At 41.2% G+C, this 22,084-nt stretch overlaps 1 protein-coding gene across 2 annotated transcripts in view; it reads left to right on the top strand.

The window, feature by feature from the left end:
• Positions 1-22,084, top strand: part of NIP7 (nucleolar pre-rRNA processing protein NIP7) — a 94,653-nt gene that overhangs the window by 50,169 nt on the left and 22,400 nt on the right. For both annotated transcript variants that reach the window (XR_006793500.3, XR_010408145.1), the window contains exon 5: positions 11,010-11,107. The gene's annotated coding sequence lies outside the window, so the exon portion shown is untranslated. The remainder of the gene's footprint in view (positions 1-11,009; positions 11,108-22,084) is intronic.

Genomic DNA, 22,084 nt, shown 5'->3' with positions numbered 1-22,084 from the left:
AGCCACCCAGGCGCCCCTATCTTATTATGGTTTTAATTTTGTATTTCCCTGATGGTTAGTGATGTTGAGCATCTTTTCATGTGTCTTCACACACACATATATATATAGTTTTTAAATTTATTTATTTATTTATTTGAGAGAGAAAGAGATAGCAGGGGGAGGAGCAGAGGGAGAGGGACAAGCAGACTCCGAGCTGAACACGGAGCCCCACACAAGGCTCGATCCCCTGACCCTGAGATCATGACCTGAGCCAAAATCAAGAGTTGGATGCTCAGCCAACTGAGCCACCCAGGTGCCTCCACGTATATATATACATTTTTAAGCATCTGAATCATAAACTTTTCCAGCTATTTCTTCATGACCCAAGAGCAGTGCTCATTTTACAGATAACCCTTTATAAATTGTAACACTTTTTTTTCTTTTAACATTTGCCTAAAGTTACACCACTAATAAGTGGCTGAGGCAGGATTCAAACCAGTAACTATCTGGCTCTAAGACCCTCACACTTGCCCATGGCACTATATGAAATGAGAGTACAAATATCATCAACTTGTTATCCAGAAGCTGTGAATATCTGCAAGAGTAATTGTGTATAAGTATATAAAATGAGTGACTGTTATGTCACGAAGCTCTGTCTAGCTCACACATATTAAGCACTCACTATGTGCTAGTCTTTGTCAGGTATTGAGGGTAAGGGTGTCAAAAGATGAATTAGACTTGATCATCACATTTAAGAAACTTACAGTTTTTGGAGGAGTGAAGAGCCAATGAGTAAACAAACATAACATGTCAAAAATAATAGGGGAACACAATTAAGAAAGGAGAAATCAAGGCAGCATAGCAGCGTGGCTAAATCTATGGGCTGCAGAGTCCAGTTCTTAGCTGTGGGACCTCTTAAGCCACAGTTTCCTTATCAGTAAAATGGGAATATTAATAGCCTCTAGTATAGGTAATTGTTGTGAGGGTTAAATAATATAAAGCATTATTAAGTTGCTTAGCCTAGGACCTAGCAGATGGAAAGGCTTGTTAGAATGTTAGTAATATTGTTTGATAAAGCTTAAGCCAAGTAAGAATCACACATAGCTACCACATTTCTTTTTTTTTTTTTTAAGATTTTTTATTTATTTATTTGAGAGAGAGAATGAGATAGAGAGAGAGAGCATGAGAGGGGGGAGGGTCAGAGGGAGAAGCAGACTCCCTGCTGAGCAGGGAGCCCAATGCGGGACTCCATCCCGGGACTCCAGGATCATGACCTGAGCCGAAGGCAGTCGCCTAACCAACGGAGCCACCCAGGCGCCCTAGCTACCACATTTCTGAGATGTTGACACTGCTTTCTCAAATTACCTGAAGCTCTCAGCACCAAGCGACCCATTTCCTTGAGATTTATTTTTCCCCCTGACATGGTTATCTTGTGATCCTACTAGAATGTCTTCAAGGAAGAATGAGGTGGTAAAGGGGCACCAGACCTCAGGCACCAGAAGCTTGGGTTTTTTCACAGGGAAGGAGAACTGGGACTGAGAACAGCCCTTGTTACAGGCAAATCAAGACAAATCAACTTGGAGTGTTTGTTAGAAAATTTCTGTGTTCTTAGGGCACCTGAGTGGCTCAGTTGGTTAAGTGTCTGCCTTCGGCTCAGGTCGTGATCCTGGAGTCCGAGGATAGAGCCCCGAATTGGGCTCTCTGCTCAGCAGAAAGTCCGCTTCTCCTTCTCTCTCTGCCCCTCACCCCGCTCGAGTCTGCTTCTCCCTCTGCTCCTTACCCCATTTGTGCTCGCTCCCAAATAAATGAATAAAATAAAAGGAAAGAAAAAGAAAAGAAAATTTCTGAGTTTCACTCCCTGAGATTTTAGTTTTGTTCCAAATTGAATTTCAATCCATACTTTATTAATATTTTAATATAACTATAATCATGGGATGGGTTTCACGTGATTTTATCCTGCAATCAATTCCCTTCCCCACCAGATTATTTACTGTTTTCTGCTAAACACTGACCCACCTCCTTCCTCCTTAGTCAAGGACATTGCTTTGATATGCTACAGTGGCTGGTCCGTTTCAGCCCTGAGTCTTGGCATGAGACATATGAGTTCTTTCATCTGAAACCCTCTGCCTTCTGACTGCAGTAGGGTAAGCTAACACTTCTCTCCTCTAAAACTGACTGAAAACGCACCTCCTTCTGGAAGCCTTCCCTGCTGAGTTCTTTACTTTTGCATTCTGTTCTGTGTCACAGATGCAACTGGGACTGTTGAAACCAGAGAAGTCTTCTCAGTCTTTGTCATTTGTGTGTAAGTTCTGGTTCTTCCCATTGGGGGCAGCATGGACTTTGCGGAGAGAGTAGAGACTCTGGAATCTGGCATGAATCTGGCACCACTCCTGAGTTCTCAGATTCATTCTGGCTGTCCTTTTGTCACCTTGGGACTGCTGCTTTATTCTCATGGGTTGTCATCTTCCATCCTGGCTTCTTCAGGTGGCTGTCCTTTCCCTGCTTCCCTTAAGTTCTTTCCAAGAGTGGACAGAGGGCTCCTTTAACTTCCAAAAGCACAAATAAGTTTATACTGTGAGTCCCACCATTTACTGTCATGTCTTCATCTGTCAAATGGGGATAATTACAGGGCCTTCCCCACTGAATTCTTGTAAGAATGAAATGAGATTGGGCATGTTTACCGGACTTGGCACATGGCAAGTCGTGACAGATACTTTAGACTGGTTCTCTCAAAATCCATGCCAACCCCTTTCTACCTTGCTTTCTGAATTGCAGGAAATAGAAAGCTAAACACTCACTACATTTCTCAAACTCCCGTGCTGCTCTGATTCTGTTTGTGATTTAGATGCCATTTGTGTGAGACTTTAAAACTGTGAACCCTATGCAGGGAGAGGCAGGTGTGAAGAAGCATTCATTTTGCTGGTGCTGATGACGGCAAAGGCAACATGATTCTGGAGCCAGCAGCTGTTGGTGGCAGCTTAGCAGTTCTGAATCTTCTGGATGGTGGCAGAGGCTGCGGCTTGCTTGTCAACCCAGCTCTGCAGTATAACTTTGGAAGTCATTCCTGGATGTTTAACCCAGAGTGTATTTCTTAACTTTCCAAATGATTCTGTGAGCTAGCCATACCCTTCAGTAAATCTCTTTGTGCTTAAATTAACAAGAGTGAAACCTGTTGTCTGCAACCAGGAAAACTGACCGATACATAAGTATTCAATGAATATTAGCTGTTACTATTATTTTAAAACTTTGTTGACGGCTTGGTAGTAAAGCAAGTAATTACACTTCGTGAATGAAAAATTTAAAACTAGCTACTAGGTAAGACCATGTAAAATGATTTCTAGAGTAGCACGGTCCCATAGAGCTTTCTTTCATGAGGGAAATGTTCTATATTTGCACCCAATATGGGAGCCACTGGTTACATGTGGCTATTGAGCACTTGAAATGTGGCTACTATGACTGAGGAACTGAACTTTTAATTTTATTTCATTTCGGGGCACCTGGGTGGCCCAGTCATTAAGCGTATGCCTTTGGCTCAGGTCATGATCCCAGGGTCCTGGGATCGAGCCCCGCATCGGCTCCCTGCTCTGCGGGAAGCCTGCTTCTCCCTCTCCCACTCCCCCTGCTTGTGTTCCCTCTCTCGCTGGGTCTCTATCAAATAAATAAAATCTTTAAAAAAAAATTTGATTTCATTTCAATTCACTTAAATTTAGAATTAAATAACCAGGGTGCCTGGGTGGCTCAGTTGGTTAAGCGACTGCCTTCGGCTTAGGTCATGATCTCAGGGTCCTGGGATCGAGTCCCACATCGGGCTCCCTGCTCAGCGGGGAGTCTGCTTCTCCCTCTGACCCTCCTCCCTCTCATGCTCTCTGTCTCTCATTCTCTCTGTCTCAAATAAATAAATAAAATCTTTAAAAAAAAAAAGAATTAAATAACCACATGTGGTTGGTGGCTACCATGTTGGACAACACAGTCCTCAAGAGTCTCAGCCTGACTCTTTCACAGGGGTCTTTTTTTTTTTTTTTTTAAGATTTTATTTATTTATTTGACAGAGAAAGACACAGCGAGAGAGGGAACACAAACGGGGAGTGGGAGAGGGAGAAGCAGACTCCCCGCCGAGCAGGGAGCCCAATGCGGGACTCGATCCAGGGACTCCAGGATCATGACCTGAGCCGAAGGCAGTCGCTTAACCAACTGAGCCACCCAGGCGCCCATCACAGGGGTCTTTTTTATGGCCCTCTCTTTCTCTAGCCAAGAAACTTCTTCAATCAGTTCTTTTTCAATCCCCAGTCTCCAGCCATATCTTAATACTCTACAGAGATGCAACATGCCCACAACAATGACAACTTTTATATGGTGAGTTTAGGGTCTTGTTGTCCCCAGGCTCCATTCTAGGATTGCATATTGGCTTTTTATTTGCACAATCCAAAAGTTCACTGATGCGTTTTTGCTAAAATGCAATCCGTCTTGAAAGGCAAATCTTACCCTTCACTTAAAGAAGGAAAACCATTTATTATATTTTTTAAATATGTATTTCCCATCATTTCTAGTATTGAGTTTCCAAGAACATTGGGGTCCTATATCAGTTAGACAAGTGATTCTCATACTTTGCTGCATATTAGAATCACTATGTTAAAGTAATTATTTGCCAACCACACTCGAGGCCAATTAAATTAGCATTATGGAAAATGACTAAAGAGAACCAAAAGTTTACCTGCAACATTCTGGTTTTTTTTTTTTAAAGATTTTATTTATTTATTTGACAGAGAGAGACACAGAGAGAGAGGGAATACAAGCAGGGGGAGTGGGAAAGGGAGAAGCAGGTTTCTGGCAGAGCAGGGAGCCCGATGCGGGGCCCAATCCCAGGACCCTGGGATCATGACCTGAGACGAAGGCAGACGCTTAACGACGGAGCCACCCAGGCGCCTGTGCAACATTCTATTTAAAAAAAAAAAAAAAAGAAGGATGTATTCCTAAATTAATAGCAATTAAAAGTTAATAAAAATATAGGAAAAATAATGGTAGGATTTTGAAAGAGGTAATTTATTGAGATAAGATAAATAATTATAAACTTGATATTCAAAGCCAAACATTTTTTATTATTTTGTTTTTTGTTTGTTTTTTAAATACTTTATTTCTTTATTTGAGAGAGAGAGAGCATGCATGGGGGGAGAAGCAGAGGAGAAGGAGAGAATCTCAAGTAGATGAGGGGGGCCTTGATCTCACCACCCTGAGATCATAACCTGAGCTGAAGCCAAGAGTCAGATGCTTAATTGACTGAGCCACTCAGGCTCCCCTGATTGTTTGGTTTAAAGATTTTATTTTTAAGTAATCTCTACACCCAATGTGGGGCTCAAACTCACACCCCCAAGATGGAGAGTCACAGGCTGCACTGACTGAGCCAGCCCGGCACCCCTGTTTTTTGTCATCTTGGTTGACTAGAGGCCACAAGGAGAGAGAAATCACAAAGCCACTTTCCAACAACTCTGCAAAACTTCTGGAATGCAAACATTCACAAAGGATGTGGATTTCAGTCATGCTCCTCTTCCAAATTGCCATTTTCACATATTAAATGAATAAACTCAAATAATAGCCATATAAGCATTTTAAAGACCTTCCTTCCCAAACAACCAAACAAATGGACATCCCGAGGGAAGCCGGGAAAAAAGACAATAGGTATCCAAGTTCAGTGTCAGATGGTCTCTTTTTTGTGCTCCCCCACTTCCCCCCATACAGATGTTCCCTGTGAATGAACTTGGGTCTATGTGATTCATACCAGAGTGGGATGGTCCCAAAAAGTTTGAAGAGAGGAACTCAACACTTCCTGAAATGATTCTCTTTTGACATTAATTCACATTTAGGAAGGAGCTGCCTACGCCTTTCATAACTACCCTTGAAACGTATGAGACTCAAGACTGATTGTGTTTCCTTCTGTCCTCTCAGTGGCTCTTTTATCTCCCCGGAGTGATGGTATGACTTGGTTCAAGACTGCTGTGAGTGACAGCTGGGAGCCCGCCCTTTCCTCCGGCCCTGATTAAAACGCCGGGAGGCATTTCCCACAACTTCAGGGCCCAGGTGCTTGGCAATACTGCCAAACATTTCTTCCAACTTAACAAAACTATTGTAATTGTATCCATTAATTCTGGATTAGATAACACATTCAATCATTTATAAATTCAGAAGATACACAGAGCAGAAGGTGACTTTGTTCTTCTGCCTGCGGTTCTCCCAGCTGCCCAGCTCCCTGCCTCAGGGCTACCAGTTTCTGGTGTGTCTTCTCTGAGATAGGTATTTTATGCAGAAAGAACACATTTATGGGGCACCTGGCTGGCTCAGTCTGTGGATCCTGTGGCTCTTGATCTTGGGGTCGTGAGTTTGAACCCCGTGTTGTTGGATATAGAGATTACTTTAAAAAAAAAAGCTTTAAAAAAATAAAAATAGGGATGCCTGGGTGGCTCAGTCAGTTAAGCGTCTGCCTTTGGCTCAGGTCATGATCCCAGGGTCCTGGAGGCGAGTCCCCACATCGGGCTCCCTGCTCAGCGAGGAGTCTGCGTCTCCCTCTGCCCTTCCCCCTGCTTGTGCGCACTCTCTCTCTCTCTGACAAATAAATAAATAAAATCTTTAAAAATATAAAATTAAATTAAAAATTAAAAAATTAAAAATTAAATAAATAGAAATAAAAGAATACATTTATGTTTTCTTCCCCAGCTTTTATTCTTCCATTTTACATTAATGATAGCACACTATACAGATACATTTTTTATTTGTTTATTTTTTTCTTCCACCCTGTCACTAGAATGGAAGCTCCATGAGGGAAAGGATTTTATTCTGTTTTTTTTTTTTTAATATATATTTTTTTCTTTTAAAAAAAAATTTTTTTTTTTAAGATTTTATTTATTTGCGAGAGAGAGAATGAGAGACAGAGAGCATGAGAGGGCGGAGGGTCAGAGGGAGAAGCAGACTCCCTGCTGAGCAGGGAGCCCGATGCGGGACTCGATCCTGGGACTCCAGGATCACGACCTGAGCCGAAGGCAGTCACTTAACCAACTGAGCCACCCAGGCGCCCTTAAATATATATTTTTTAAGTAAGCTCTATACCCAACATGGGGCTCAAACTCACAAATTCCTGCAAATCCAACAGAAAAACGCCATAGAGATTGGAACTGTTGGGACAATACAGATGACGTATTGTAGAACGAAGTACAGACACAAAAAGTACATACTGTATGATCCCATTTATATGATGATAAGTCAAGGACAAACAAGCTGAACCTATGGTGATAGAAATCAGAACCACAGCCGCCTGAGGTTGGGGGCATTGACTGGATAGGGGCACCAGGGAACTTTCTGAAGATACGGAAAATCTGAATATTGATTTGGGTAGCAGCGTTTGTAGTTGTCAAAACTCACTGACCTATACACTAAAATGTTAGTGTTTTATTTTATGTAAAATATACCTCAATTTTAAAAACTTGAGAGGACTGGGCTCTGGGAGCATAATGTGTTACTCTCTGTAGATTCCAGTCACACTGGCCTTTTTTTAATTCCCCAAACACAATGCTTTTGCCCACCCAACAGCTAACATATATGCTATTCCCACTGCCTGGAACGCTTTTTCTTTCCTTTTACAACACACGACTACACCATTCTCTCTCCCTCTCTCTCTCTCTCTTTCTCTCTCTCTTGCGCGCGCACACACACACATACACACACACCTATCTTTTTATAATTCACTGTGTGTCAAAATACATATAGCATAGCAAATGGCTGTAATGATCCCATACTGATAGAACCTGTTTGAACTACTTTGCAAAACTCACATATAAGAAATTACGCATTTCTCAATTTGCGGCGGGGCGGGGGGACTCAAACTTAAATGCAACTCAATCTCTACCTTTCTGAGTGGAGGTGGGTAATATAATCCCAATCATTTTTGGCCACACAGCCCACTTGGCTTCCTGAGATTAGAGAAATATCTGGGGCTTAGGACATTCAGAAAAACTGGAGATGGGCCTTTGGTCCATGTGATGGCCACTGAGATGCTTATTGTTCTGTGTGGTTTACTCAAAATTGGAAGGCTCAGACTCAAGCTCAAGCTCAATCATCAGGACCCCCTTGGAGGATCCCAAGATCTAGGAGGTGCTGAGCACTCAGTCTTCCCGGGGTCACCAGCCCTACCTCCATTCCTGCTATCTTCCGGGCTCTCTGTGGCATTGGGGGAGGAGAGTCCCTGTCACTCTGGAACTTGCCCACCGTTCATCCTCCCAGTGGATTTGCACTTTAAAAAAAAGTCCTGTGGAGAACAGGTGGGAGGGGGCTGGAGGGGATTTGGGGAGACCTGTTGAAGCTGGTAAGTCCCCAGGTTGGACTCAGCCTCAGCTCCCATTAAATAAGAAATGGGAAAACTGGGAAAGGAGAAAGAAATGTATTTTTTTTTCCCTAAGCTTCTAAGAGGTTTGCAAACAATTGGAGTAATTAAAAGTTCTCAGAAGTAGCCGATGGTGCCCTTTTCACCGAGGGAATGTGGGCCAAGCATGATATATTAAAAGAGAGGGAGCTGCTCTATTGAAGTTAAAAATAATCTTCTGTCACATGGCTAATTTGTTGGAATGCAGCAATTAAAGGGCTGTGGGCAAAGGGAGAGCTGGAAGCAGCTGGGGAGCTCACAGGCAGAGTGCACGCCCTGGGGACTATGTTTGCAGAGAGAGAAAACAGTGTCACAGCTGACTTAGGGCACCTTATCAGAAAACCCACAAAAGGGGCAGGAAGAAGGAGAAGTGGGGTCAAGTTCAGAGCTGTGACCTTTGGGCTTATCAGACAGTGAAGGGATGGGTTAGGTCTTGTCACCTGTGCTCCCTGGATGCTGATTCACTCAGCTAGGATGAAGGCTTTCCAGATCCCCCCTGCACTTGGAAAATGCATGCCTTTGAATTCATTTCAAAGGAATACATAACCCGAAGGAGCCCTTTGATCCTAAATCCATGGGAAAACAAATCTATATGGTCTTGAGGGGAAAAGCACAGGCCAGCAATACAAATCTTCATTTGCAGAGTTGGAGTTGGGGATTTTTTTTTAATTCCTGAAACTTTTGAAAATTTTTTTGAAATGTTGGAGTTGAAAGAGATTAAGTTATGTAATACAGTATCTGAATTTCTCAGGTGAGGCAACAAACTCAGAGAAGCTGATTTTACTCAAAGTCACTCAACCAGCAAGTGTGAGAAGTTTTATTCTAACCCAGGTCCTTCGCTAAACAGGAGGGACATGGTGGTTAGGAAGTGCGGGATTCAGACTTCCCTGATCCGGAATCTGGCTCCACAAGCCGTGAAGCTGGGGGGCTCTCTTGTGAGTGCCTAATTCCTCTCAGTCTCAGTGTTACCATCTGCAAAATGGGAATAAAGATAGCACCCGCCACCTAGAGTGGTTATAATACATGTAAAGTATTTAGTGTAACCTCTAGCCTAGAGTAAATGCTTAATAAAATGTAAGCTCTTATTATCCCAGAGCTTTTTCTACACCACCCTGTATCAAATTCCTAGTGCCCTTTTGCAGGTTAACTGGCCCTCACATCCTCTTTGGTTTGGGTGGGTTTCTCCTTCTCTCCTTTCCACCTGCAACTCTGGTGAATTATATAAAAAGAAAAAGAGGACGCTGTCGCATTTCCTGCATTCTAACACGCCCATGCTACTTGTTTTCTCTCAAGCTCTGGGCCCTCCAGCTTTGTGCTTTCAGTGTGTTTCCCGAGTTGCTGCTAAGCAGAAATGGTGCCAACGTGAAGAAGCAAGTGCTACTGCTGCAAATTCAGTTATCAGATGTATCTGAATCTTTTAGAATACTTGATCAATTTTCAAATTTATAAGGGGCACCACTAACAGAAAGGGCTCTGAACTCCAGTGGAGGTTTGGGCTTCAGAGTCTGACCACCCCTGGAAAGTGGAGGCCAAGTTCTATGTGGGCGCGTAAGTTACAAAGAACAGAAACGTAGCTTGAGGGGGAAAGATAAAAGGAAATTAAGTGGCTCGTTTATGTTTAGGTTTTTCATTTACGACCAGATTCAAGGATTTAACGATGTCCTGAGGACACCTTTCCATTTTGTTGGGCTCTATTCTTGAGACTCTTTCACCTAGGCAGACAAAATAGCCCTGGAGAGCCTCAAGCTTTACTTTTTTCCAGTTTAGTATTCTCTGAATAAAAAAGGGGTCTTCCCCCTACCCTCTCTTAGTTCTCTTTCCCTGTTTGCCTGCTTTAATTCAAGCGCAGGTTCCTGAAACAGCGGGGCCAGGGAAATGAGCTTCTCTGATTGGATAGATTGGATCACATGCCTCACCTGTAAGCACGGGGAGGTGGGGCATACTGATTGACAGCCGGGCTGGCTTCGCGGAGATTAGGATGGAACAGTCCTTAGAGGAAAATGGGGGTTCTAGAAGAAAGGGAAAGACAGGCAGATATAAACCAATATCAAAGTCTGGCACGTATGTGCACCTTGCTTCATATCCTCAAAGTGTTCTATAATCCAAGACATAGTAAGAACCTTTGGAGAGGAAAATGCTTTCTTCCCGCTCCAGATATTTCCTTTCTGTAGAGGGCCATCATTGGTCATGCTCTAGGCCCCTCTTTTCCCCTTTCTCCTTCTGCACTTCGAGAAGGAAGAACATCAGGAGAAACTGGGCATGAGTCGTGTCTTCCTCTCCCTGGTCTTTTAGGACCATGATCCTGGGAGGGAGCACAGGTTCTCGTCTCACTCCACACAGGCAGGGCAGCCTGGTCCACTGCTACCTGGGATTGATAGGAAAGTCTGTTTAATTAGGATACAAGGAAGCCTATTGGGCTCACGCCCTGAGTCACATTCTCCAACCTAACATGTAGCCCTAGTAGAAGGTAATCCGTCTTCTGACTACCTAGACCCCTAACTGACCCAGAGCCTGAGTAGGGAGGAGGCATGCTGTCTGTTGAGGCCCCTTCTCAAAAGTCAGCAAGAACCACCAATTTAGAACATCAGAGACCCACAAATTCATCTTCTCACTCTCCCCTTCCTAGATGCATCCCCCACGGAGGAGCTGGTTACCTCGGGAATCGCAGAGACTGTGGTGCGCTAGGAGCAGGCTCCGAGATTTACAACAGATTTACAACAGCAGGTGAGAGGAACTGGGATTATTTCACGTGGAGAGGGGTTAAAAGAAACCGAAGGAGGGGGTGACTTCATAGTGGCCTTCACCAGAACCATGCTGAGGGTGAGGCATCACTGGTATTTTTCCACTGCCTCACCCTGACCCGGATCATAGTCCCACTTGTGTCCTTCTATGCCCACCTCTTGGAAAATAAATTGTTCCATTTCCACAGAAAGGTGCAGGAGGTTGGGGCACACAAACCAACTTAAATATAACAACATTTTATTATTACTTATTTTTAATCACAAAAGTATACACAATCTGTGAAAAGAACTAAAAAGTTGTAGAGATGGATAAAGATGAGAACAAAAATCCACTCCAAGCCCTCCGCCCGGAGATAGCTGTTGTTAGCCTTTTGGCCTCTTATTGTCCAGTTTTTTTTCTATACATATTTTAAAATTTATCTTTTATTTAAAAAATATAAAACCATTTCAAATAAAATAGAAGTGTATAATGTAAAAGATGAACATAGTATACTCTGTGATTTCTCTTAATATCATGATCTATGTGTACTATTAAATTGGATATTTTTTGTTGTTACCAGTTCCTCTTCTCTCTTCTGGCCTTAGAAATGTTTGACATTAAAGGCACTCATTTGAGAGGAAAGTATTGATATTGTGACATCCAATTTAGAGATGGGGAACTAAGGTTCTCAGACTTACCCACAGCCATACCTAACTTCTGCCAGGTTCCCTGGGGACTGGAACAATTTCCTAATAAAATAGGCAACTTTGTTAAGAAAAGGAGGCAAAAGAAGGAGCTTCCATAAGCCAGGACTCTTCACCTTCCTTCTCTACCAGAAATACACATCACATCCACCCTTAGCCACTTCAGCCTCCCTACAACCAAGATTTTGATTCTGGGAACATGTAACTGCAAGTGAACAAAGAGTCAAGGGAAAGTTCTTTATCAGCAGGAGAATTATTTTATTCAATGTGCTTCCTTACATGAGTTGGGACAATAAAGGGAAAGAATGAGAAAAATAAAAGGCCAGTTACTCAGGCCACTTTAAATGAATCACCCCCCAGTGTCATTACCCATCCCCAGTCAGGAAAAGCTGGAGTTTTTCCATGCCAAGAAAAACAGAGGGCAGGAAGAAACAAATTACGACCTTGTTTGTGTTTTGTGTCTTAACTATTTGATTTATAGACCTTGATCCAGTGATTATGGATGAAAGAAAATGTCCCAGTGTCCCAAACCTAACCTGAACTTAACCATGGGTGGGTCTCACGTCCACGGCTCAAACTTAGTATGAAGTTAAAATGCTTTAAGAATAAAGTTTCAGGGTTAGGGGCTGCCTTTAGGCATTAATCCAGTGGCAAGGCCAAATTCCTTTCCCACATTCCAGTTTCAGAAAACTCTGTTTAGAAACTTAACCCCTTCTCCCTCATTCCAGAAATTGGGCATTTATCTATTCAACAGACAGTAAACACCTACTATGTGCCAAGATACTGGGACTACAATGGTGGGCATACAAATCAACCAACAAATAAATCAGAAAAATATGTGTAGCCATGAGTTCTATGGAGAAAAGGAAAACAGAATTATGTATTAGAATGGGTAGCCACTTATGATGAGGTGGCTGACATAAACTTCACCAAGAGGGTGACATTTAACTTGAGAGGAGAGAGAGAAAATCTGTGAAGTCGGGATGAGAGATGACCATTCCAGGTAGAGGGAATATCCCCTAAGGTAGGCTCATGCCTGGCATGTGGAAAATAAACCATCTCCACTCAAAAGAAATTCTTGGCTATTAGGATTATTTTCCAGGAGTTGATCTAGATAGAAAGTTGATAAATTCCTTTCTGAATCTTAACTGTGTAGATGTTCAACCTCACCCATAAGAAGAGAAATACAAATCAAAACTACAGTGTGATAGATAGCATTTTTTAAAGATTTATTTATTTATTTATTTATTTATTTATTTATTTATTTGAGAGAGAGAGAGAGAGAGAGTGCCCAGAGAGGGAGTGGGAGAAGCGGGCTCCCCACTGAGCAGGGAGCCCGATGTGGGGATCATGACCTGAGCCGAAGGCAGATGCTTAACCGACTGAGCCACCCAAGTGCCCCGTGATAGCATTTTTTAAATGTCACATAGGTATAATTCAAAAACTTTGGTAACACACTCTGTGGGGCTGTGAGGAAGCTGTCATTTACATGCATCACCAGTGAAAATAAAAATCGCTACCATTGCTAACCCTACAAATGTGTATGCTTTTGACCTGGAAGTCCCATTTCTTTTACGTATGTAAAATGATGTAAGACCAAGGTTATTAATATAGCATTGTTTGTAATTTCAAAAGACTGGAAACCCAAATTTCCCAGTAGGAGACTAGTTAAGTTATGAAACATTCATATCAAACAATGAATATTAACTATGGAAAACTATCCAACTGTAAAAACAAATGAGGAAGCTCTCTATGTATTACTATCCAAACATTTCCAAGTGTCATTAAGTAAAAAAAGCAAGACACAGAACTATGCTACTTTTTACATAAAAGTGAGTAAGCTAGGCATAAATATTTATATTTACTAGCATTTGCATACAGAAACTCAGGAAGGATATACACAAAAAATATTAAGTGATTATCTGGGGTGGGTGAGTGGAAGGGGATGGAAAGTGGGTAGAAAGGGTGGGCAAGAGACTTCATTGAGATGTTTACTTTTTTAAAAATTGATTTTATTTATTTATTTGAGAGAGACAGAGATAGCGAGAGAGAGAGCACAAGCAGGAAGGAAAGGGAGAAGCAGGCTCCTCATTGAGCACGGAGACCAATGTGGGGCTCGATCCCAGGACCCTGGGATCATGACCTGAGCTGAAGGCAGATGCTTAACCGACTGAGCCACCCAGGTGCCCCAGCTTTTTTTTTTTTTTTTTTTTAGTTTTGAACGATGTGAATGTATTAGGGCCTTAAAAAATTAAAAAATTGCCCCTTCTGCTACCCCTGATCTGAATTTATTAATTTATCAATTTGGGGTGCCTGGCTGGCTCAGTTGGAAGAGCATGTGACTCTTGATCTCGGGGTTGTGAGTTCAGGCCCCACATTGGGTATAGAGATTACTTACCTAAATAAATAAACTTAAAAATTTATCACTTAATCTATAGCCATTGTTTACTTCTCCAACCTCACCCATGAGAAAATTTCTGCTTAATTATGTGTGGATGACTGTTAATAAAGCTGATTTCAAAAATATATAGCAATTAATCTAATCACCAAGGAGCTTTCTGTGCCTTGCTATTCATCTTCAACAGATCGGATAAAGGCCTTGACCAAAGACAATTGGAGAATTCCTAGGGCAAAACTAGACTAAAGGAAATTGTGTTTATGGAAACATGATTTTTCAAAGTGGCCTTTTGTCCAGTAGATTGAAGTAAAAACAGTGACATCATCCAGTCTATGTACTAGATTATCTTTATAAAAAAGAACCACTTACATTGTAAAAAACTTCAACATTTGAACATCTTTTTATATGCATTCTTTCATTGGCTCCACATTTGGGGATTATTACAGCTTTTATATGTTTTTAAAAAATATTTCTCCTTTCCCCTCTTCCTGCCCTTTTTCTTTTCTTTTCTTTTTTTAAGATTTTATTTATTTGCGAGAGAGAGAATGAGAAACAGAGAGCATGAGAGGGAGGAGGGTCAGAGGGAGAAGCAGACTCCCTGCTGAGCAGGGAGCCTGATGTGGGACTCGATCCCAGGACTCCAGGATCATGACCTGGGCCGAAGGCAGTCGCTTAACCAACTGAGCCACCGAGGCGCCCCTCCCTGCCCTTTTTCAACCACTAATCCAGACTTCTAACATTGTATCTAAGTTTTGTCTGTTTTTTCCACCCATAGCTTTATTGAGATATAACTGACTATGTAATTCACCTACTGAAAATGTACAATTCAGTATCTTTTAGTACAGGCACAGGGATGTGTAACCACCATGCAAACTAATTTTAGAACATTTTTACCCCCTACCCTGTTGGCAGTGATCCCCAGTCCCCCAACCCTCTCAGCCCTGTGCAACCACTAAATCTACTTTCTGTGTCTCTAAACATGCCTCTTCTGGAGATTTCACATAAATTAAATCATGCGGTCTTTTTTGATTGGCTTCTTTCACTTAGCATGATGTCTTCAAGGTACATCCGTGTTTCAGCATGTTTTACTGCTGAATAAGAACCCATTGTAAGGACACACTATACTTTCCTTATCCATTCATCAGTTGATGGACATTTGGGTTGTTTCCACTTTTTGGCTGTTATGAATAGTGCTGCTATAAACATTTGTAAGCAAGTTGTCGTGTGGACACATAGTTTTTATTTTTCTTGGGTATATACCTAGGAGTGGAATTGCTAAATCCTATGGTAACTCTATGTGTAACTTGGTGAGGAGCTGCAAACTGTTTTCTACAGTGGATGCTCCATTTTACATTCACCCTAGCAGTGTAGGAGTGTTCCAGGTTCTCAGAATACTCACTTGTTTTGTTTGTCTTTTTTCACTATGGCCATCCTAGCGAGTATGAAGTAGAATCTCATCATGGTTTTGAGTTGCATTTCCCTAAGAGTGATGTTGAGAATCCTTTCATATGCTTATTAGCTATTTGTAGAGCTTCTTTGGTGAAATGTCTACTCAGATCCTTTGTGCATTTTTAAATTGGGTTGTCTTTTTATTGTTGATTGTAAAAGTTCTTTATGTATTCTGGATACAAATCCTTTATCAGATATGTGATTTGCATATATTTTCTACCAGTCTGTGGCTTGTCTCTTCAATCTTTTTTTTTTTTTTTTAAGATTTTATTTATTTATTTGACAGAGAGACATAGCAAGAGCAGGAACATAAGCAGGGGGAGTAGGAGAGGGAGAAGCAGGCTTCCTGCCAAGCAGGGAGCCCGATGCGGGGCTCGATCCCAGGACCCTGGGATCATGACCCGAGCCGAAGGCAGACACTTAACGACTGAGCCACCGCTGTCTCTTCAGTCTTTAATGGTATTGTTTGCAGCACAGAAGTTTTTAGTTGTTTTTTTTTTTACGATTTTATTTACACTGTAAAAGGCCTCCTTTTCCTCAGTGATTTGAGATAATATTTTTACCACGTCTTCTACTCTTTTTTTAAAGTAATCTTTACACCCAACATGGGGCTCCAACTCAAGACCCCAAGATCAAGAGTCATATGCTCCACTGACTGAGCCAGCCAGACACCACCCTTCTCTCTCTCTTTTTTTTTTTACACATCTTCTATTCTTGAATGCATTTTAGGACTCTGTTTTTTTTTTTTTTTTTTTTAAAGATTTTATTTATTTATTCATGAGAGACAGAGAGAGAGAGAGAGGCAGAGGGAGAAGCAGGCTCCCAAGGAGCAGGGAGCCCGATGTGGGACTCGATCCCAGGACCCTGGGATCATGACCTGAGCCGAAGGCATACGCTTAACCATCTGAGCCACCCAGGCGCCCCACCCAGGACTCTGTTTTGTTTTATATGGTCTATTGGTCACACACTATTGGTAGGACTTTATAAAGCAGGCACCCTGACACCTTGTGGGAGGGTGTGTAAATCAATACATCCCATATGAAGGGTAATTTGCTTATATTTATATACACATAAATATAAAGGGACACATGGGCAACCTCTCAGGTCCCCTCCCTCATCGGGAGCTTTTTACTATCACTCAGTAAATTTTGCTTTGCTGCCCACCAAAAATAATAATAATAATAATAAATATACATATATATATATATAAAGGGGCATACATATATATTTATACACACATATATTTTCTTTTTGGAACATGTGTATGTGTTTACCTGTTAAGAGTAAGCTAACAAACATCAGAAGGAAAAAAAAAGTGGGTGTTCTGAAGCCAGGAAAACCAACCCAGGGTAGAAACCATCCTCATTAATAGCTATTTACACAGTGATACTTTCTTTCATTTCTGGAAATGAAACTGGGCTGGGGGGCTGCCTGGGTGGCTCAGTTAGTTAAGCATCTGCTTTCTGCTCAGGTCACAATCCCAGGGTCCTGGGATCGAGCCCTGCATCAGGCTCCCTGCTCAGTGGAAAGCCTACTTCTCTCTCTCCCTCTGCTGCTCCCTGTGTGCTCACTCACTCTCTCTGTCAAATAAATAAATAAAATTAAAAAAAAGAAAAGAAACTGGGCTGGGCTGTTGGAGGTTGGGCCCCACTGGCATAAGACTGAACAGGATAGTCTTGGGGGAAGCTCCAGAAGAATCCACCCAACAGGCCAGGGAGGTCTGGCTGACCTGAGGGTTGGAACAACTGTAGGATGCTTGCAACCAAACCCTCCATGAGGCCATACCCTGGAGAATTTGGGCTTCTCACTTTGCATCAACTTCCTGAAGCTTCCCTGACACTGGATGACCTGGGCTTGGCCCTAGGAAGGGAAGGAGAGTGTTGGACTATGATGGCTTTAAGAGTTTGTCTTCCTTCTGGCAGGGAAAGAGAATAGGTTGCCAGGGGACATAATACCCTGAGAAGGGCAAGAGCAGGTTTGAGGGCTACCTCATTGTATTCCGTTCCTGGAACAGGAAAGGGGGCCCCTCCCCCTGCAAAAAGGTGTGAGAACACAGGAGGTGTGTTTGATGTCTGCAAAAAATGAGACAGAATCCTTATTTCTTACTCTATTCTCATGGAGCATGCACAGTGTTTTCCTTGACTGTTTCCTGTTCCAATTCCGCTATTTATACAAAAACAGTAGAGTGAGGTTGCAAGGTAAATAACGACTTCCCTGGAGCAGATTCTCACACGCTGATCCCACTGTAGCTGAGACAAATTTCAGAGCATGCTCCTGGACAGCTCAGGGGGAGATTTTCTAATACATAAAAACAGCAAAAGTAAAATGGTAATGTAAAAAATGTTTTATATGGTGGGATGCCTGGCTGGCTCAGTCGGTAGAACATGCAACTCTTGATCTCAGGGTTATGAGTTCAAACCTCACATTGGGCATGGAGACTACCTAAAAAAATTAAAAAGTTATATATGGTAGGTGCCATCTTCCTCTTAGTAAGTTTCTTTAGGAGGTGGGTCTCATTTATAGCATCTAGAAGTAATAACTCCAAAATATCCAGCATTTACTGAGGACTGTCTGTGGCAGGCACTGTGCTGAGTTTTGTTTAATACTCATGTTGACACAGTACTTAGCTGTAGTTACTCAGTAAATATTTATCAAAAAGCTTGGAAAAAACTATCAAAGGCATTCAAGAATAGACAATTACAGCCAATATTCCTCATGAATATAGATGCAAAGATCTTTAAAAAACACTAGCAAATTAAATCCAACAATATATAAAAAAGACTACATCATAACCAACTGGAGTTTATTCCAGGAATGCAAAGATGGTTAAGTTTTTGAAAACCATTCAAAATAATTCACCATCTTAACATAATAAAGGAAAAAAAAATCAAATGGTCATCTCAAAGGATACAGAAAAAATATTTGACAGGATTCAGTATCCTTTTATGATTAAAAAAAGGAAACTAGGAATATGGGGGAATTCTGCCTTGTATCTGATGAAGGGCATCAGCTGAAAAATCTACAGACAACGTCTTATTTATTTATTTCTTTATGTATTCATTAAATATTTTATTTACTTATTTGTCAGCGAGAGAGAGCACAAGTAGGCAGAGCAGCAGGCAGAGGGAAAGGGAGAAGCAGGCTCTCTGCTGAACAGGGAGCCCAATGCGGGGCTCGATCCCAGGATCCTGGGATCATGACCCCAGCCGAAGGCAGATGCTTACCCGACTGAGCCACCCAAGCGTCCTGACAACATCATATTTAATCATGAAAACCTGAATGCTTTCCTCCTAAGTTTGGAAACAAGACAAGGATGCTCATTTCACCGTTTTTATTTAATGTTGTACTAGAAGTCCCAGCCAGTGAAGTAAGGCAAGAAAAAAAGAAAAAGCACACAGATTGGAAAGGAGGAAGTAAATTGTCTCTATTAGCAGATGACATGATTGCTATATAGGTTATTCTAAGAAATATACAAAACAACCACCAGAACTCTAAGTGAATTTAGCAAGGTCATAGGATACTTAAGTCAATGTACAAAATCCATTATATTTCTCTATTATAGCTGCAAACAAGTGAAAACTGAGATAACTCCATTTATAATAGCATAAAAATCATAAAATATTTAGGAATAAACTTAACAAAAATGCAAAGGACCTTTATGCTGAAAACTACAAATTAAAATAAGATTCAAATAAATGAGCAGTATACCATATTTGTGGATTATGAGAGTCAAGGTTGTTAAGATGTTTATTCTCTATGAATTAATCTATAAGCTCTTTTTTAGAAATTAACTGGCTGATTTTAAAATTACCTTTTTTATTCTGGGATAATTTTAGATTTACAGAAAAGTTGCAAAAATAGTACAGAGAGTTCTTATATACCCCTCACCCAGCTTCCCATAACATTAACATCTTATATTTACTGTAGTACCTTTGTCAAAACTAAGAAATCAACACTGGCACCTTACCATTACTTTATCTGGATTTCACTGTTTTTTCCCTAATGTCCCTTTTTTGTTGTTGTTGTAGGATCCAGTCCAGGATATTTCTTTGCATTTAGTTGTCTTACGTCTTTAGTCCACTTGGGTCTGTGACAGTTTCTAACTGTTTCCTAATTTTGTTTTTAATAAGTTTGACAGTTTTGAGGAATATTGGTCAGGCATTTTGTAGAATGCCTCTCAGTTTGGGTTTGCCTAATGTTTTTCTCATGCTTCCACTGGGATTATGGGTTTTTGGGAAGACTACATAGTGATGAAGTGCTCTCCTCATCACATACCATGCTACCAATATGATTTATCACTGATGTTAACTTTGGTTACTTGGTTCAACAAGATAATTTTAAAATTTATTTGGAAATACAAAAGATCTAAAATAGCAGAAACAATTTTGAAAAATAAGAGCAAAGCTGAAGGATTTACATTACCTGACTTTAAGCCTTACTACAAAACTGTAGTAATCAAGACAGTGTGGTAACGGCCTTAGAACAGACAAATCACTGGAACGGAATAGAAAGTTCAGAGAAAGACCCACATTGATATGGGTAATTCATTTTCAAGAAAGACATGAATATAATTCATTGGGGAATTATGTTTTCATCAAATGGTGTTGGTCCAATTGGGTATCCACTTGGAAAAAAAAGAGATCAAGAAAGCTACCTAATATTAACCAAGCTTGTGAGTGGCAGGGATGGGGATTCCAAGCTAGACTTTCTGGCTAACGCATAGTAATTGTGAATATGAATTTAATTATCAGTACATTTAGGCTACAATCTTTTTCTGAATCAAATTCAATCTGAAGGGGCACCTGGGTGGCTCAGTCGGTTAAGCATCTGCCTTTGGTTTAGGTCATGATCCCAGGGTTCTGGGATCGAGCCCCACATTGGGCTCCTTGCTTAGCGGGGAGTCTGCTTCTCCCTCTCCCTCTACCTGCCGCTCCCCCTGCTTGTGCTCTCTCTCTCTTTCCCTCTCGCTCTCTTTCTCTCCCTCTGTCAAATAAATAAATAAAATCTTTAAAAAAAATTCAATCTGAGGTCATGCTTTTAAACAATATAAATGTCTTCTTTTTTTTTAAAGATTTTATTTATTTATTTGGGATAGAGACAGAGATAGCAAGAGAGCAGGAGCAGGGAGGAGAGGGAGAAGCAGGCTTCCCGCCAAGCAGGGAGCCCGATATGGGGCTCCATCCCAGGACCCTGAGATCATGACCCGAGCCGAAGGCAGATGTTTAACTGATTGAGCCACCCAGGCGCCCCTAAACAATGTAAAGTCTTAAAAGTAGAATGAAGACTGAAAAATGTACCTGATTCAAGGAGACTAAGGAGACATAAGTAAATGCAATGCATGATCCTGGATTTGTATGAATGTTAAATTCCTTGAATTTGAAAATCATACTGGGGTTATGTTAGAGTCTGTTCTCATTCTTAGGAGATACATAATTATTTGGAGGTATAGAGTCATGATGTCTACCACTTGTTCTGAAATGGTCTAACATTATTCACAACAACAGCAATAATAAATATATATGGAAGAAATCAAATATGAAAGACATTCACAGTAAATCTAAGTTAAAAGTATATGGGAGTTCATTGTATTATTCTTTCAATGTATCTGTTTGAAATTCTCAAAAAGGAATTTAAATATTAATTTAAAAAACACTTTAATGTGATCCTAATTCCACTTGCCAGGATGATGACAAATTCAGTCTTAGTCATTTATGGGAGCAGTTCCCCTCCTTCCCAGGGGTTTTACATAGTTCAGAACATTCGGGAAGGGCCCTCTAGCCTTCAGGCCACATTGCTCACTTCCCAAAAGATCTTTTGTAGAGCTGACAGCGTCTGCACTGGGTCTCAAGTAGTCTGCTAGGTGGGAGCCCTGGCACAGAAGGTCTGATCTCCCTGCCTACATTATGTAGCCCTTCCCCTCTGAGTCCTCTTACCTCTACCACTCCCCTCCCTCTGTCCCTTTCAGGAAACTTGTGGGTTTCCTGTTACTCTTACTGGAGGAATCCCAAACCACTTTTCTCTTCCCAGTCTCAGAAAACCTGCTTTTGGTATTATGGTACTCCAAATATATTTCTTTAACCCTTCCCTTTGTTGAGTTCTCCTATACTACCATCTTAGGGTTTTTAAAAACACTATTGGACTCAGTTTCTTAAAGGTGGAAATAGTAAAGGAAATGCTGTGTAATTTTACTAATTTATTGTATGAGAGATAAAGACATATATGCTTCAGAAAAAGTTCAGGGTTTCCCAAAGTTATCCACAAATCACTTGCATCAGTCATCACAAATACATGCTAAAAATGTTCGTTTCTGGTTTTATATCCAGACCCACTGGGCCTAAACCTCTGGAGGTGGGGCTGGGAATCTGCATTTTTTTTTTTTAACTGTGTTAAAACAATGTTTTATTATTTCTCACAATTCTGTGTGTTGAC

The sequence above is a fragment of the Mirounga angustirostris genome, unplaced genomic scaffold (genome assembly GCF_029215605.1).
Source record: "Mirounga angustirostris isolate CCGP_5_RB_7025 unplaced genomic scaffold, mMirAng1.0.hap1 SCAF_16, whole genome shotgun sequence".
Lineage (NCBI taxonomy): Eukaryota > Metazoa > Chordata > Mammalia > Carnivora > Phocidae > Mirounga > Mirounga angustirostris.
This window is presented reverse-complemented; position numbering and strand designations above follow the sequence as displayed.